Raw genomic sequence first — 17,837 nt, forward strand, 5'->3', positions numbered from 1 at the left:
TGGGACTGACTGGCCTGATGTGTCAGATGAGTGACTCCAAGGTTTCTTGCAAAGTCTTCTGTTGGTCACCACCTGTGTAGCCATACATGCAGGATTTAGATGGCACATGTATGCATACAAACAAGCATTCCTCATGCCCTATTTCTCATTTCCTTTGACTCTTAAAAAATATATTTTAAAATGTCCCAAGTCATAAAAGATGTTTGTGTCCCTTTTAGAATTCCAAAATTAAGGTCTCTACACAGGATTCATTTAATATGCAGTGTACCTACCTTCCTTCTTCAAGATTGTACAAGTTCCTATCAGAGTCATGGGCCTCCTGAATGAGTTCTGACCCTCAGGAAACCTTCCATAGGAATAGGTTCAATTTGATACTTTTTAATGATCCAGCATACTAGTTACAAAGCCGAGATTTGGCTCTTCTCCTGTGCTGGCCTCCTGTGCCTTTCAGTGACTTCCAATACCTCACCTTCATCTTTATGAGGTTGGAATGTATTGCAACATCACTGGTCCATATTATCTAAAAACGCAGGTCAAACATAAAGAGAAGTCCTCTGAAACTGACTTCAAAAAATATTAGCTTTCCCTTTACTATCAACATTTAACATGGTTTTCAGAAAAGGATTCTACTTGCTTCTCTATTATTTTGGTATCCCACTATTTTTGAAAATAATAGTCAGATGTTCCAAATACCATACGGCCACAGGAGGGATTTAGCTGGAGTTCAGACTTTCACGCATGAGCACCAAAAGACGCGTAGGTGGATCCAGCAGAGTGAAGGCCAGTCCCTTCAATACTTAGGGGCATAAATCAAAATTAGGTAAAGTATGTTTCCACTCGTTCCAGGAATAGTACTGCCCCTATAAGATTCAGAACAGAGTAGTAAATTATTGCTGATGAAATAGTTATATGGAGGAACTGCCTAGTGGGATCTATATTTTTGTTCTTGTCTCTCCATGTTCTACATGACTTGCTTTACAAGAGCTCTCACAAGCAAGCAAGAAAGCCAAATCTGATGAGGAAACAGCTTCTTTTGATTTCCCACAGCACCATTTCCCCTGATTTCTCTGATAAGAATTTGATTTCCACACAGAGATTTTTTCAAGACACTCTTTTCAGAGAATACTGAATTTCACATTGCGTTTTTATTATGATCGTTTAGTGGAAATCATTGTGCCAGCCATTCTTTTACTAGCCACATTCTAGTTTCAGCCATGTTGATTGGTGTTAGGGCCACTTAATCAGTAGTGTTTTTAATTGCAGCAGAGAGAATGCTCTTCTACAGGTCAGGGTGGTTCATGATCTAGCATTACAGTATCTCCCTTGCAGTCCATAATGAAAGGGCTTTCTGCCTTAGCTGGACTATGCCATCTTTTAAGGAATATGGTATGGTAAAAGCATGTATTTGACAAATGATTTTGCCACACTGTATGCCTACACAACTAAATCATGTCTAAATATATTCAGTCTAGTGTTAGAAAACCTCTTTATCTTAAGTAGAGCTGGCAGAATCTGCCAAAATATAATATTTTAAAACTTTGGATATAGTTTAGTAGTTCAAGGAAATAATAGAATAAAATTAATTTAGTTTTTAAGAATTTGTGCTTACTTTTAGAATTATTCTTCTCTGAAATGTTCGATTGTACAGTTTTGTTGTGGTGGTGGCCAGATATATTTAAGAAATCTTATTATAGAATACAAATTGTAGGAGAAAAGTTGAAATACAGCCTATACAATATTGAATATAAAATGGTTAACTAGGCATATTGTGACTACCTAAGTCACAAGAATACCTTCAACTGTGACAGCCTAGAGAGTGAATTAAATGGCTTAATCTGGAAATGTTACGAATTCGAAGCTTTGGTGGGGGATGGGATAGTAAAAGGGTAGCAAATTTTACTTAAAAGTCTCAATTAGGAAGTTACTCCCTCTAAAAGGTATTCTAAGCACTCTTTCTTTTGTTGTAATGTAACGGAGAACAAAGGAACTCAACAAATACACAACCAGACCAGGAGCTTACTTTAAAAAAGAGCTGAAGCTTCAATAAATAAGTAAATAAACAAACCCCAAACAAAATAAAATAGTAAAACAGCAAACACTGTAGAACGCAATCCTCCTTCTTAATACAGTTGATAAATACCTTTCTATAGGGAAATGTTAACGTATGTAAAAGTAAACAGCAAATTGTAATAATGGCTCTAATCTAAGTAGCTTAAGAAATAAGCACAGGCTGATTTTATATAAGAACCACTAGAATCAGTATAACTTGAACAATTTAAGAATAATTTAAAATATCAATAACCATAAAAATAAAAATTATCATTTATTATTTCTATTTTCCACACACTCCACTAAACAATTTGTATTCATTGCACTGTTTAATCCTCACAATAAATCTATTGTGGTGGATACCTATTTTAATGCCTTTTTTATAAATGAAGAAATTGTTGCTTAGTGTGGCCAAGAAATTTTCCCAAGGTTGAATGATGGTAAAAACAAGATTCTGACCCAGTCAGAATTAATCTTTTGTCATATTCTCCTCCCTCACACTCTAGAAGTAGTGTCACCAAATTATTCTCCTGATGGCTTTCACCAGCTCCTTAATAAGAATGAATTAAATAAATGAATTAATAGGAATGAATTACTCCAATTTACATTTGAATCTCAGCAAATATCATTTGTAATTTTTGCATAACCTTATGTTCAACTTTCTAAAAAATGTATGTACTTCTAAATATAGGGTGAGGGTTTTGTTATTCTCAAAAATTCTTTTAAATTTTTCTTAGAGTTTCAAATTAAAATCTTAATTTCCTGTACCTCTGTGGAACAAAACTAGATAAACATCATAATTTACAGAATATTTTTTAAATGGAATAATTCAGTCTGGAAGTTCCCATGTTACAGTAGTACTGACCACAGCTACAATTAATGTCATTTTTACTGGTGGCCAACTTGCATGAGGTTTCTAAGGCAATTTTTGCAAATAATTTATATATCTTCTTTATAGGTATTTGTGCTTTCTTGTGTATTATGACAATTTTCCTCACCTACATTTTATACAGAAGATGTACACATATTCATAAATGCATACACTCACACATGCTTCACATATATGTAAACAAGCACACAGAGCTACAGAATTTTTTTAATTTCAAGGCTATTGTAATTGAGAGGCTACTTTGATAGCTAAGCAGTTATATTCATGCAGCATCAGCAACTGCCCAGCTTATGATGATATAAGGGCACTAATGATATTATATTCACTGAGCTGCCATAATAAGTTTCCAGAGAAAGATAACTTAATTGGAAGCCTATTATCAGAGTAGGTATATGGGTGCTCTGGCGTTTGGAATGTGCTCATTGAAGCCAAGGTAATTGAGGCATCAGGTGATTTGAGTAATGGTGATTAGAATCATCTGTGTGCAATGTGCAGTGAGTAAGAACATGTGTAGGAAAGAATCCTTTTTATGAGACATTTAATTGTTGAGACCCCTGAACAACCTTGCTATGCTTTTACTCTCCTCGCTTCTAAATCCTCTATTAATTCAAGCTGGAAATAATTTACACAAATATTCCTGGGATTTATTTTTGTAACAATTATGGGATCTTAGGGTAAAAACTCAAACTTATTTCTAAGATAAACATTACTTGATACATATTCTCTTAAGTGTATATTCATTCAACAGTCTGTAGCACAGCTAAAGGAATCACAAATGGTTTTTGATATATTTCAAAATATAACGTGATGACAGTTTCTGAAGGAGCTTGAACAGATTTCTAGATTTTGTTAATGTTGGAGAAAACTATGCCAGTGTGAAAGTCTGTTTAAATATGTAGAAAATTCATGATAAACTGAATGAATAAATAAAAACTTCTTCCTTATTAATACCAACAATGCTGACTATAAACATTAAAGAACACATCAATTTATTCTAAATTCAATTGTATAAATTCTATGTTTTGTTCTAAATTCTACTAGGTCTGATAGGCCTATTGTTGGGGAAAAAGACATAATATACAAGGATAGCACTAAACCCTAGGCTTCACTACATAAACTATTAGTAAAAAATATTTATATTTAAACAGAAAAAGACAGAGATCAAGAGTCTATTTGACATGTTTTATCTATGCCAGTTGCTTACAGGTATTTGTTGAATTAATGAATGTATATTTGGGAATCAGAGTTTGGTAATCTGATTATAGGGTTATAGTAATTTTGTTTAAAATCATTTTCCAATAGCAACTTAACTTTTACTGCCAAATAGCAGTGAATTTTAAACACTGTGACAAGTGACCAAAAATCTCTAAAATATGTTACTTTAAATATTGGCTGGTAAATTTTAGTAAAGGAGAATCAGTATGATCCTGACTATATTGAGTGATTGTGTAATAAGCTATTCCCCAAAATGTTGGAAAACTTAGTGAAAATTAGCATTAGGTATGAATGTAATATTAATGAAGCCTTTGAAATAGCCATTACCACTATGTGAAAGCATCAGAACTAAGCCTATGGAAGATCTATTGATCCTGGAAACACTTTCTTTCCGGGTTATTTGTGGCAAAGTTGCATGAACCTTCTAAAGCAAATTTTACTAATCATGCATATATTTTCTTTGTTATTTTCCTGTGTTTGCATTTGTGCTTTTCTTATGTATTACGATAATTTCCCACCTATATTCTTATTCCAAAGATATTTTTGCACATAAATGCATACACTCACTTGCTTCATGTGTATGGGAACAAGCACACAGAGCTACAATTTTTGTTGTTCTGTTTTTTGTAATTTCAAGGCTATTGCAGTTGAACAGCTATTATAATAGGTGGAATAAACTTGGGTCATAGCCCTTCCTATGGCCTTTCTATATCATTTTTCCCTTTAAAGAAAATTGTGTGAGTAATCTTTAATCCTTCAACAAAAATAGACTTTGTCAAGAAGTAGCATTAACTACTTACTAATGAGACTTAAACTTAGAGATAACCTTTTTCATTTAAGTCAAGTCTCTAGTTTTCCAATGTCAGGGTTTATCATAACCACTTTATATTTAACAAAAAAACTTTCATGCTGCTAGAATCTAATTAGGTAGTGACATTATGAGTGAACTCTGAAGAACAGATGTTTGGAAGAGTAGAACAAGAGGTCATGTCTGCTGAGCTCGTCACAGTACAATAAAACTCCTAATGTGTCTTAATAAATTACATCAGAATAACCTGCCTAATAGGTTAGTTAATACTGCCAATTATGAAAGAAAACAAAATTGTTACCTAAAATGACTTATTTCGACTAATATTTTCTATAGCAGATTTGATTAAAAAAGAGGTTGGAAGGTACAAGCAGCCACCGATTTCACAGAAATACCTTCCATGTCGATCAATCATATACCTCACTGAAGAATCATTAACAAGCTACAAAGTTGTCATTAAATTTTAATGAAGAAGTATAGTTGCTAGAATTTATCAATCTCGCAGTTAGCTTAGGGTTCTTTATAATTTTCTCAATGTTCACATTTATTTTTAATTATATTCCCTGAAACATCAACTCACTTTCCTGATGCCCCTGTTTCTATCAATACTACTATCATTCTTCTAGTCACCTAGGAAGAAAAATCTAGCTATAATATCCAGATCCTTTTAGGGATTAAATCCTGTCGTTTCCCTTGGGATATTTCTCAGATCCAACATCTTCCTTTGGATTTCTATTGCAATCGACAATAGCATGGTTTGAACCAGGAATTTCTGAAAGCCAGGGACTAGACACATAGTGGTGAATAAGATAAAAGATGTAAAGAAAAAAATCTGTTGTATTTCGACTACTCAACATCCATTTGCCTTTCACAATAGATATAGCCTTGAGGAACTCTGACAGTGTTGTGAAAATTTACTGGATTTGATCTTGTTAAGGAGGTCAGAAGAGGCTTCCCTAAGAAATTGAATCAGAAACTGAATTATAACATACGAATAGGAATAAACTAAGCAATGGAGGGAATGAAGGGTAATCCAGGCTGTGGTTATACCATGTAAAAGGACTCTATGATGGTTGAAAATAACCCAGAAGGCCTGTGCTGTTCCAGCAGAGAGCAACAGGAAGCATCGTTACATGAATGAGCCTGAAATGAAAGGGAGGGACAAGAACATGCAGTCTTGAGAGCCAGGTTAAAAAACTTCATTTTTAGCCAAGATCACTGGACCTTTCATGAGATCTCAAATGAGATTTCAAATGCAACACATTGAAAAACAAAAACCTTTCTTCACCTTGGACTCTGAATTCTCCCTTTTTAGTATCTAATGTTTAGTGAGTAGTTTCCTTTACTCAGGGTCTAAAACAAACCTTTAGTCAGTCACAATGGACAGTCTACTCTACCTCCTACATATACCTCACATTTATATCACTTGTGTCACTGTTTAATTCAAATTTCATCATTTTTTCTTGATTTACATAATTAGAATTCCCTCTGTTCTCCGGCTTAGGCTCCCTCTAATTCATCCACTTCACTGCTCCCTAAGGAACCTTTCAAAGTTGTTGATATAATCCCAATAATTCCCTACCCCTTCATAGTAAAGCTAAACTTCAATTCAGGTTAGTTTACTGCACAATCCACTACCTAAATCTTTATTCTCAGTCTTGCAACTTCTTCAAATGCTTTCTTGATTTCAGTACTGAGCCTCCTACAAATATTATTTCATTCTGTGCTTTCTTGATGTTAGTTTGATTTTGGTTCTTTATCCAGCCTTGTAAAACTATTGGTTTGGTTCAGAAGTAGCTGCCATTAATTTTAACGGCCAAAACGATAATTACTTTTGTACCAACCCAATAACACCTTGACTTCAAGACTCAACCAAAGCAGCATCTCCTCAAGGAGGATTCTAACTCACTTAACCCTCCTCTGGCTCTGTCAACTTTTAAGAGTATTTTATAAATGTTCAGTAATGGTTGGTTTTAAGATTTGTCACCTTAACCAGATCATCTATAACTATGTCATTTGAATTATGAAGGAACTTAACAACTCTTTGTCAAACTATAGATTTTACGTGATAATATATTTAATTGCTATAATAATTCTGTTCAATAAACAATTTAGAAGCTATTAAAGTCAAAAGTGTGACTCAGAGAGGGTAAATATCTCGCTCAAGCAATAGTTCTTCAATTAATAAGGAATTCTTCCCCCTGTGTAATAGTAAATCAATATTTATGTTCAAGATGGCCCTTTAGCTTTTGAGATATGATAGTTTCACTGTTTACTATCTACTATTGGACCATTATTAGCATTAACTATAACTTAGGAGACCCCATTTGATGGTTTCATTGTGAAAAGGCCATATATATATATATATATATATATACACACACACACACACACACATAATACTATAATTATAATATTCTAATACTAAAAATAATGACAATAATAATCTAAGATTCCCACAATTGCAGGGAGAAGGCCAGCCTCATCTCTGTATAATAAGAACACAGTCCTCCTAACATCATCAAATGATACTGTTAAGTTAAAACTCTGAGCAGTGATTAATGATGAAAATTAGAAATGGAACTTCATGAATCCCTTTTAATATAGAGAATTACAGGGAAGAGGGAGTTTGCAATTTTATATTAGTAGTTCAGAAAAGGCCTCACTGAAAGAGTAATATTGAGCAAACTCCTGAAAAAGAGAAACCCATTTAGTTTCCTGAAAAAAAAGAGAAATCATAGCAGTAGAATTTGTCATACTAAGAGAAATTCAGATTCCTCCCATGAGGTCAAAGAAGAATAGAGTTTAAAGAAGGAGGGAGGACAAACCACCAAATGCTACAGAGTAGACATATAACACCAAGACAAGAAACACCTACTAGTTTTCACAATTTTGTTTTGTTTTTGAGATAGGGCCTTGCTCTGTTGTCCAGGCCGAGTGTAGTAGCACAATCATGGCTCACTACAGATTTGGCATCCTAGACTCAAGCAATCCTTCTGTCTCAGCCTTCCAAGTAGCTGGGACTATAGGTGCATTTCACCATACCTAGCTAATTTTTTACTTTTTGTAGAGATAGGGTCTCATTATGTTGCCCAAGCTGGTCTCAAACTAGTTTTCAATAAAATGATTCTCACATCCCTCCACATTAAATTCATCAAGACGTTGTGTCACCTGTACCCTGAAAATGTATCCATATCTCACTGCTATTTATCTCCTGTAATGCTATTCTAACCTAAGCCACCACCGTCCCTTTTCTGGTTAGTTAATAAAGCCTCCTAATTAGCCATTCTACTTACACTGCTTCCCTCTATAGCATATTTACCACACCAGCAAGTACTTTCTAGTTAAAATATCACTTCTTTAATCAAAACTCACCATTAACTTACCTTTCACTCAAAATCTTTGCAATAATCACAAAACCCTTCATAATCTACCCCCTCCTACCATCTTATTGACCTCAAATTCTACAACTGCCCACTTCCCTCATTCAGTTCACAGCCACACTGCCCCCCTTATATTCCTCTAATATGCCAAATATCGTACTACCTCAGGGCCTTTGTGCATGCTGTTCTTGCTGCTTGAATTGCTATTTCATTCTGATAGCTCTGTAATTTTTTCCTTTATTTCCTTCATGTCTTTGCTCAAATAGCACTCTTACACTGAGTTCTTCCTTGAGCAACATAAAATTGCAAACTCCTCTTTCATCCCTTAATCTCTCTCTACACCCATTCCCTGCTTTTCTCTTTTTCCATAGCACTTATCAGGTAACATTCTACCTGTTTCATTTATTTTTTAGTTTATCATACATCTCTACAACTATAACTGTATATAGTAGCTGCTATATCAGAGCAGGAATTTTTATCTGCTTCATTTGCTGTTTTATCTACAGCATCTAGAGCATGCCAGTCACATAATAAATGCTGAGTATTTGTTGAATAAATAAAATGAGTGAATATTTCTTTAAAAAGGAAAATACTTCTTTAAAAAGGAAAAAATTGGATTAAGGAAGAAAAAGTTTATGGAAGAAATTTGTAAGTATGAACAATACCAGAACATATGTATATACTGCTGAAAAAGAGACAGAGAAGGTAGAATTGTAAAGATATATGAAAACAAGGAAATTATTGATAGAACAAAGTCCCTGCAGCAGCAAGAAAGCCTGGATTTTAGCACAAATATACATTTAAAAATGCATAACACCCATTGACATGGCTCCTAGCAGCGCACGTGCGCGCGCGCACACACACACACACACACACACACACACACACACAAATAACAAGTGTTGATGAGGATGAGGAAAGATTAGAACCCTTGTTCACTGATGGCGGAAATGTTAGATGGTACAGTCACTGTGAGAAATATTACAGAGATTCCTCAAAAAATAAAAAATAGAACTTCCATATGATCCAGCAATTCCACTTCTGGGCATACACCCAAAAGAATTAGAAGCAAGATCTTAAAGAGATATTTGTACACCCATGTTTATAACAGCACTATTCACATGAGCTAAAATGAAGAAGCAACAAAATGGTCATAAGTGGATGAATGAATTAATAAGCAAAAATATACAATGGAATATTATTTAGCCTTAAATTCAAAGGAATTTCTAACATATGCCAAATTAGCTGAACTTTGACCTTTGAAGATACTATGCTAAGTAAAATATGTCAGTCACAAAAAGAAAAATACTTTTGTTCCCCTTGCATGAGGTACCTAGCGTGGCCATAGTCACAAGGGCAAAAAGTAGAATAGAGGTTCCCAGGGACTGGGGATAGCAGAGAATGGAAAAGTATTGTTTAATGGGTATAGAGTTCTAGTTTTACAAATGAGGAGTTCTGGAGATGGATGGTAGTAATGGTTGCACAACATTATGAATGTATTTAATATTACTCAACTGTGTGCTTAGGATTAATTAAGATGGTAAAATTTGTGTTATGTGAATTTTACCACAATTTTTAAAACTGAGGAAAAAGTACAGAGTGGTACCCAATCTATGTTTATTGGATTTTAGTGTACACTGTTCTAAATAGTTCTCAGAAGTGGACTTAGATGCAAAAATTAAAACAATTTGCAGCATGTCAAAAATAAGCAAAGGTGAAAATAAACTTTGTTATACAAATTGGCATTATTATACATTAGTCTTAAGAATTATGCTAATCATTAGTTGCTATCTCCGTAACTTAGTTAAATGTGCAGTATGAGTTCTATGAAAATACCATTTTTCTTCATGAGTGTGACTAGACCTACCATCAAACCATGTCCAAGTCATTCAAACCATTAAGAAAATCCAATTGTTAGAAATGATCAACACATTTTTTAAAATATTTGCCAGGTTAATGGGAGATTAAAGGGAACCCATTGCTATTCCATCTGGATCCAAGCATTACACAAATTAACATACAAGCTAAATAAAAATGATTTTCCTTTTTTATTATCCAGGAAAGAAAATCAAAGAAGAACTGGAATATCACATCAAACGAAATGTTCTCAAACCAGTTTTACATGCCTGGTGTGCCTGATTGGTTTTGACAGGGTGTTAAGAAGGGACGACACGTGGAGGGGTTCAAACACTTGGCATCAGATTTTATTCTTCTTATACGTTGCCTATTTCCATTTACCAATCATATTTCAAGAACATTAAATTCCCCCTTTGGAAGTCCATTTATCCTTTTCAATATTACTTCCACTGCTCCAAATCAAGCACTCATCACCTCTCGCAGAGAGTGGCCTCCTTATCAAACTCGTTTTTCTGTACTTAGAACTAAGTGATTGCATACATATGGCTGTGATTGCACTACAGATCTCACAGGGAGATCTTCAGAATCTTCAATGAAAATTTTGTTGACAGCAGAGCTCCAAGTTGGTCAAAGTTCACAAGTGTCATGCAGAATCACAAATTTACCTGAAGTTGGCTGGAGATGGAATGCCTCACAGAGAAACTCTTAAATTAAAATAAATTTTGCAAGTCATGAACCACAATCATTTGATTGTATATTTTCTATGGAAAAAAGTAACATTATGTTAGAAGGTAAGTATCATTGTTTCTTGATATGTAGACAAATACATACAAATACATACAAATATACACATATTTGTGACATCTTTTCCCTAGAACTATTTTTCTTCATTATTCCCATGAAGTATCACCACATACCTGATTGATTAGTAAAGAATCTGAGTGACATTATCTCACTTAGATGCTATTGGCTGCAATAGAAAGCCTGACTAAAACTGGTTTAGATTGTAAACGATTCTTCTCACATAACACCTCTCTTTAGCACTAACCCTCTTCTCTGTGATTTTCTTGGAATTGTCTTTCTTTGCATATTGGCTTTATCTCCAGACTAAGAGGAAGATGGTAGCAGCAGGTTCAGGCATCATATTCAGACATTACCATATCCAAAGGAGAACAAAGAACTACGTTTTCTCAAATCTACTACTTAGGAACGAGAAAATGTTCCAGAACACCCCTAAAATGGTTGCATTGTATCTTCAAAGAATATATATTTGAGTCTTAACCTCTGATTCCTGTGAATGTGACCTTCTTTGGAAATTGAGTCTTTGAGGACATGATTACTTAGGATGAGGTTGTACTCCGTTAGAGTGAACCCTCAATCTAATGATGGACATACTTATAAGAAAACACTGTGAATACACAGAGAGACAGAGGAGACACACAGGGGAAGAGATCAGTGAAGGCAGAGGCAGAGACTGGAGATTGCAGTTGCAAGCCAAGAAATAAGGATTGCCTGCAACTACCAGAGGCTGGGAGGGAGTCAAGGAACAAATTCTTCCTCAGAGCCTCCAGAAGGAACCAAACCTACAGACACCTTAATTTCAGACTTCTGGCATCCAGAACTATGAAGGAATACATTTCTATTGTTTTAAGCAACCCAGTTTGTTGTGATTTATTACAGCAGTAACTAATACAACTCTCAGGCCTTCCTTACACATCTTATTGGCCAGGATTGGGTTACATAACTATTCCTAAACAAATCACTGCCAAGGAGAATGGATTATGACTATTGGTGTGGCTTAGTCATTGGTGGAATGGATGATGGGCACTTAGCCACAAGAACCGCTGTAGTCACCTTTCACTCCTCCCTCTTCCTCACCAACTCCTACATTTAGTCATCAGATTCCATAGATTATCACTTTTGACTGTAAGCCTTTCTTTTTATTTTATATTTTATCTTTAAGTATTTACATAGTTCAAAAATCACAATGATATTTTCAAAAAGCATGTAGAAGTCTCCTTTGCACTTGCTATAGTGTGAGTGTTTCTATCATCTTAAAATTCATGTTGAAACCCCCAAGGTGGTGATATTAGGAAGTGAAGCTTTTGAAAGGTGATTAGGTCATAGTGCTCTCCCTTCATGCCTAGGATTAATGTCCTTATGAAAGAGACACCAGGCTGGACGTGGTGGCTCACACCTGTAATCCCAGCACTTTGGGAGGACAAGCCGAGTGGATCACCTGAGGTCAGGAGTTTAAGACCAGCCTAATCAACATGGGGAAACCCTGTCTCTACTAAAAAATACAAAATTAGCTGAGCCCGGTGGCACATGCCTGGAATCCAAGCTACTCGGGAGGCTGAGGCAGGAGAATCGCCTGAACCCGGGAGGCAAAGGTTGCAGCGAGCCAAGATCACGCCATTGCACTCCAGCCTGGGCAACAAGAGCAAAATTCCCTCTCAAAAAAAAAAAGAAAAGAAGAAGGAAGGGGGGGGGGGGGGGGGGAGGGAGGGAGGGAGGGAGGGAACTTTGAGAAATGAATTTCTATTGTTTATAAGCCACCCAGCTTATGGCGTTTTGTTATAGGCAACTGAACAATCTAAGATTCTACCCATGCCCTAGTCACTCTATTCTCTAACCACCACCTGACAGTCAGGTAGCCATTTTTATCAGGTTCTTCTATACATTTCCAATGTTTCTTTATGTAGGTATTTTTGCAATAAATATGTTGTCCTTACAATAAATATACAACTTGGTTTTTAAATAACTCTCAAGACTCTTCTGGAGAACTTTTTCCCAAATATGAACCTAAAAACAAGTTGAGACTCTTCTAAATGTGGAGCCCTGTGCGACCACGCAAGTCATACACCCATGGAGCCATCCCTGGGACTACATATTACTTGTAAGCTACCATTAATCTGGATCTAAACTTTTTTCCTAATCCTACAGTCAAGTCCCCTTTGACATTCTATGCCTTAGCTATACCAAGGTTATGTCAATTTCTTGTGTCCCAGGTTTATTCTCTCACCTATGACTTCCATGAGCTATTGTCTCCTCATCTTTCCTGTTATCTGAGTCTATGAATCCTGCAGTCCTTGGCTAGTATTTTATTTCCTTTGGGAGGCCTTCTGTGAATCCTTATACTAGTAAGCATTCCCCCTCTGTATGCTCACAGGGCCCCTATAACCCAACTCAAAACACATCATACTTGCAAATAACTAACAAATATCTCTTTGGCATGATGTTAATATTGCCTAATATTTACTGAGTGCTTACTATGTGCCCAACTGGTCAGCGACTAAGGTGAGACAAGTAAGGTGCATGCCTTGGGCACAAAATTTCAGGGGGTGTCCAAAACTATGTAAACAAAATTATAGTATTTTAATGTAATATTTTCAAATATCAAAATGCATGCCTAAAATCCAGGTGAACAAAATATAAATATTATAATTAAAGACAAGCTTCTTACTATCTATAAACTATAACTACTGTCTATATACTATCTATAACTACAACTACTATCTATGTCCTAAAATCAGTATACTGATTTTTCCTTTTGCCTCAGGCTACCTTAGGTATCTGCACTGGTGCCCAGCATTGCACTAAGCCCTCTTCATACTTCAACTCAATGAATTTTTAAAGCAGTTCTGTTTACAAAGAGATAATCATTTTCCTCCTTTTATAAATGAACTGTCCTTAGGCTTAAAGAGGTTCAGCAGCTATGATCAGTCCCATGGCTAAGGGTGGTGCAGAGATTCACACTCTAGTCAGACTGCCTCCACAGTCACTGCTCTTAATCACTGCTAAGTTGTCTCCTGGCAGGAGAATACATGTCATTAGAAACTTTGCCATATACTTTCTATTTTAAATATATGTTTAGACACATTATAAATTACCTGACCCCGAAACACTTCTTGTGGTGAGTGGAGAAATGACATGAGAGAAAAACATTTATAAAAATAAAAGCAGTAAATCATTTGTTTATTCAAGCTAAAATGTATCAAAAACTTGCAAATTTAATCATCTGCTAACTTTCAAATTTCAACTCCTCCTTCCTCATTCCTACAGTAGTATATTTTTAAGAGGTTTAAAAATCTTCCTTCAAGTAATACTCCCTTAGTCAATAAAGACATGTTTGCAATAGAAAAATATATCCATTTCAGTTAACATATGAGTCAAGTCATATCCATATGGTAATTTGCCCTTGAGGGCTAAAAACGTGTCAAATAGGATTTTTTCCTATTCTGGATGGGTGATCATCCTTCTGTTAGAATCAGTCACATGATTTAATGAAAAGAGATAATACAAATGAGATTTTGCTACATTAAAGAAAAAAATCCTAATTTTTACAGATATTTTTTCATCTCACTTCTAAGGCATAGTGATTGTCAGGTGTGTTCTTTTATTTCTTCATGTGCGCTGTTTTTTTAATGTTGCAAAACAAGTAGAAGAATAACACTAATTTGACTAATGGCAAACACTCTGCAAAGTGTTTGAAAAAATACTTTTTTTTTTTCATGATTGCCTCATTATTTTCAAAGATCATTAAACAATAGAGAGAGGTCAAGTGTCCTCATTTACATTTTGTTCTTGAGGAAATAAAATCACAAACCGTCTCAGTGACTTACCCTAGATAACTCGGATATCAACATCGTATTTCATTACTATGTCCAAATCTCCATATTGTGGTCTAATTCTGTAAGTGAAGAAGAAGAAGAAAGGGTTTATGATTCAGAAAAAAATAGCATAGGTGGCAGTCTGGGGTGAAAGGTGGTGAAGTAAACCTATGACATTTAGAGAAATGTAAACTCTATGAACAAAACTATTTGCATAGTGATTTTATATACAATGGGATAATATGTATTTTTGCTATTATGCCTTGAGATATGCAACATTATTATGCTCATTTACATAGAAATTAACTGAAAATCAATGTCGAACAATTAGTAAATGACGAAACTGGAATTTATTTCCATGTCCTTGACTCTAAGTTTCTTTTCTTGTTATTATATCATAAAACTCAAGAAATAATTACAGTTGACACTTGAATAAATCAGAGGTTAGGGGCAGCCACCCTCCCATGCAGTCAAAGCCACATATAATTTTTGACTCCCCAAAAACTTAGTAATAGCCTACTGTCGATCAGAAGCCTTACTGGTAATGTAAACAGGTACAAAAATATGTTAGGTGACCAACATATTTTGAATGTGTGTTATATACTGTACTCTTAGAATAAAGTAAGCTAGAGAAGAAAATGTTATTAAGAAAATCATAAGGAAGAGAAAATATATTTACTATTCATTATGTGGAAGTGGGACATCATAAAAGTCTTTATCTTCATATCTTCACATTGAATAGGCTAAGGAGGAGGAAGAAGAGGAGGGTCTGGTCTTGCTTAGTCTGTCTTAGGGATGGCAGAGTTATAAGAGCTGCACGTGAAGTGGACCCTTGTAGTTCAAACTCATGTCATTCAAGGGTCAGCTGTACTTGCATGTTTCTTAGTAATCAATAAAATATCTAGGTGCTGCAAATTCATTTATCTAAATTCACTTTATAGTTATTTAAACATGAGTGTAAAAAATAAAAATTTTAAAATTTAATGGAAATACATCTATTAAAATTGAGCTTTAAATATTCAGGGAAATTTTATGTTACATTAAGTGAAAGATAAATGATTAAGCAAATGGGTTTATCTACTCAGTTTTTTTGTCACTTTTTTGACATTAGAATACTTAGTAGATAATAAAGTGTCCCAGGAGGCATAATTCTGATGACAACAGACACCAAATGCTAAAAGCTCTTGCTATGTTTTAGTTAAAAGCACTCTAGAAAACAGAAGTCAAAGCACAGACTAAGTACCAGAGCTCAATTTGTGTGTGCAGTTCCAGGGCAGTGAGAATGAGGGAGAATGGATTTAGCCATCAAGAATGGCAAGAAATTCAAGGTGATGCGTTACTATACTGGCAACTGTTTCAAGAGGAGTCATGAAAAGACACCCCTAGTTATTCCGTGGGTGTATCTGTACAGTCATGCAGAATATCTCTGGAGAGGTGTAAGAAAAAAAAGAAGTCGGCCACAGAATAGTCCAGTGGAAGATGAAAGAAAAAATGTAGTAGCCTTCACAGATCTTGCCCATATCCTCTATTCTGCTGTTCAATGTTGTCCCTTTAGAATGTAGCTCCTCACAGTTCTGGGCTGCATGCTATCTTCAGCAACCTCTTGAGAAGCATAATTCTATGTCCCACAGTATGGCTAGTAGGTCCAAAGCAGTTTAACCATGTTGGTGTGCATGGAGTAAGTCATCCATGACAGTGGCAGAAAGGGAACAAGAGGCTGAGGTTCCTGGGGATAGGTGAGGCCAAATGAGTATGAAGAAACACTTAAGATGTGCCTGATAAAGTCAGTGATTCCACTATTCAGTTGTTGCATGGACTTACATAAGCTAGAAAATTTAATTCCCCTAATTCATTATTTCTGATAAATAGTAGAAACACTTTCCCTAAAACTCAATTTGGAAATTTCTAAACTGTATTTTATTCCAGTACTTTGCCAACCCCACATGCAATTGCTTGAAAATTCCCACGGATTCTTTTACAATAATTTCTCATAGTCAGTAATTCCTTTTCATAAATGTTTTAATCATCCTAGCTCAATCTGTCAAGGGTCTCTGTTGTAAGACTCTTCTTAATGATCACTCTGATATTATTTCTTTGTACCTTCAAACTATTTTATATATCTTAAATTAAGCCCTATTTAAGGAAGAAAAAAAAACAGAAAGTTTTGTAAATATTTCCAAATGTCTACAAACTCATTGCCATATTTTAAAATTATATCCCTTTAGAAGATAATCTCCAGATTATCCAAAAGACTCCCAGGATTGAGTACTACTACATAACTTCTGACTTCTAATCAAAGTGTATGTTGGCTCCAGAATTACTAGGATTCTCTCTGACTAAAAAGCATTCCTTCCAAGAAAAACACAATGTATAAACAATAAAAAGGCAATAGTTTCAATAAAAGAAATATGATGAGAAAATAATCACTCTGCATAGGAGAATATGGATAGGCTGAGTGAAAGAGAATTTGCCCTGTACTAGTCAGTACCATATTCACTTTGAGAACAGCCATGTAAACTAGCACATAAAATTTGATATTGCTATTTTGAATTATCTTAGTTTTTCTGTTTCTTTAGTATTTAATTTTATATTTATTTTTGTTTTATAAGATTTATCATCATAAGAATTTTTACTGAATTTACAGCTTTACGTTTTTATATAGCATTAACAATAATTTGCATCCATGCTAGAAATCCAAGAGAACTGTGGCAGCTTCTTTAAAAATGTCCTGTAAATTGTTTGAACTTGAAATATATCATTGCTGACATATCTCTAATTACGCCATTGCCTGATACAAAATCTTTAGAAGTTTCTTACTGACTATAAATTTAAGTTAAAATTCATGAATCTGGCCATTCTTACATGTATGTTCTCCTTCAATGTACCTGTTTTGTTTTCCAAACTATCTCAGCACATGTACACATACAAACAAATGCTCACTTATCCTTTTGCTATAGTACAAATGTTTGTGTACCACCAAAATTCATATGTAAAAACTTAGCCTCCAGGTGATGGTATTAGCA

This window comes from Sapajus apella, unplaced genomic scaffold (genome assembly GCF_009761245.1).
Source record: "Sapajus apella isolate SASKATOON/1434 unplaced genomic scaffold, GSC_monkey_1.0 scaffold108, whole genome shotgun sequence".
NCBI classification, from domain to species: domain Eukaryota; kingdom Metazoa; phylum Chordata; class Mammalia; order Primates; family Cebidae; genus Sapajus; species Sapajus apella.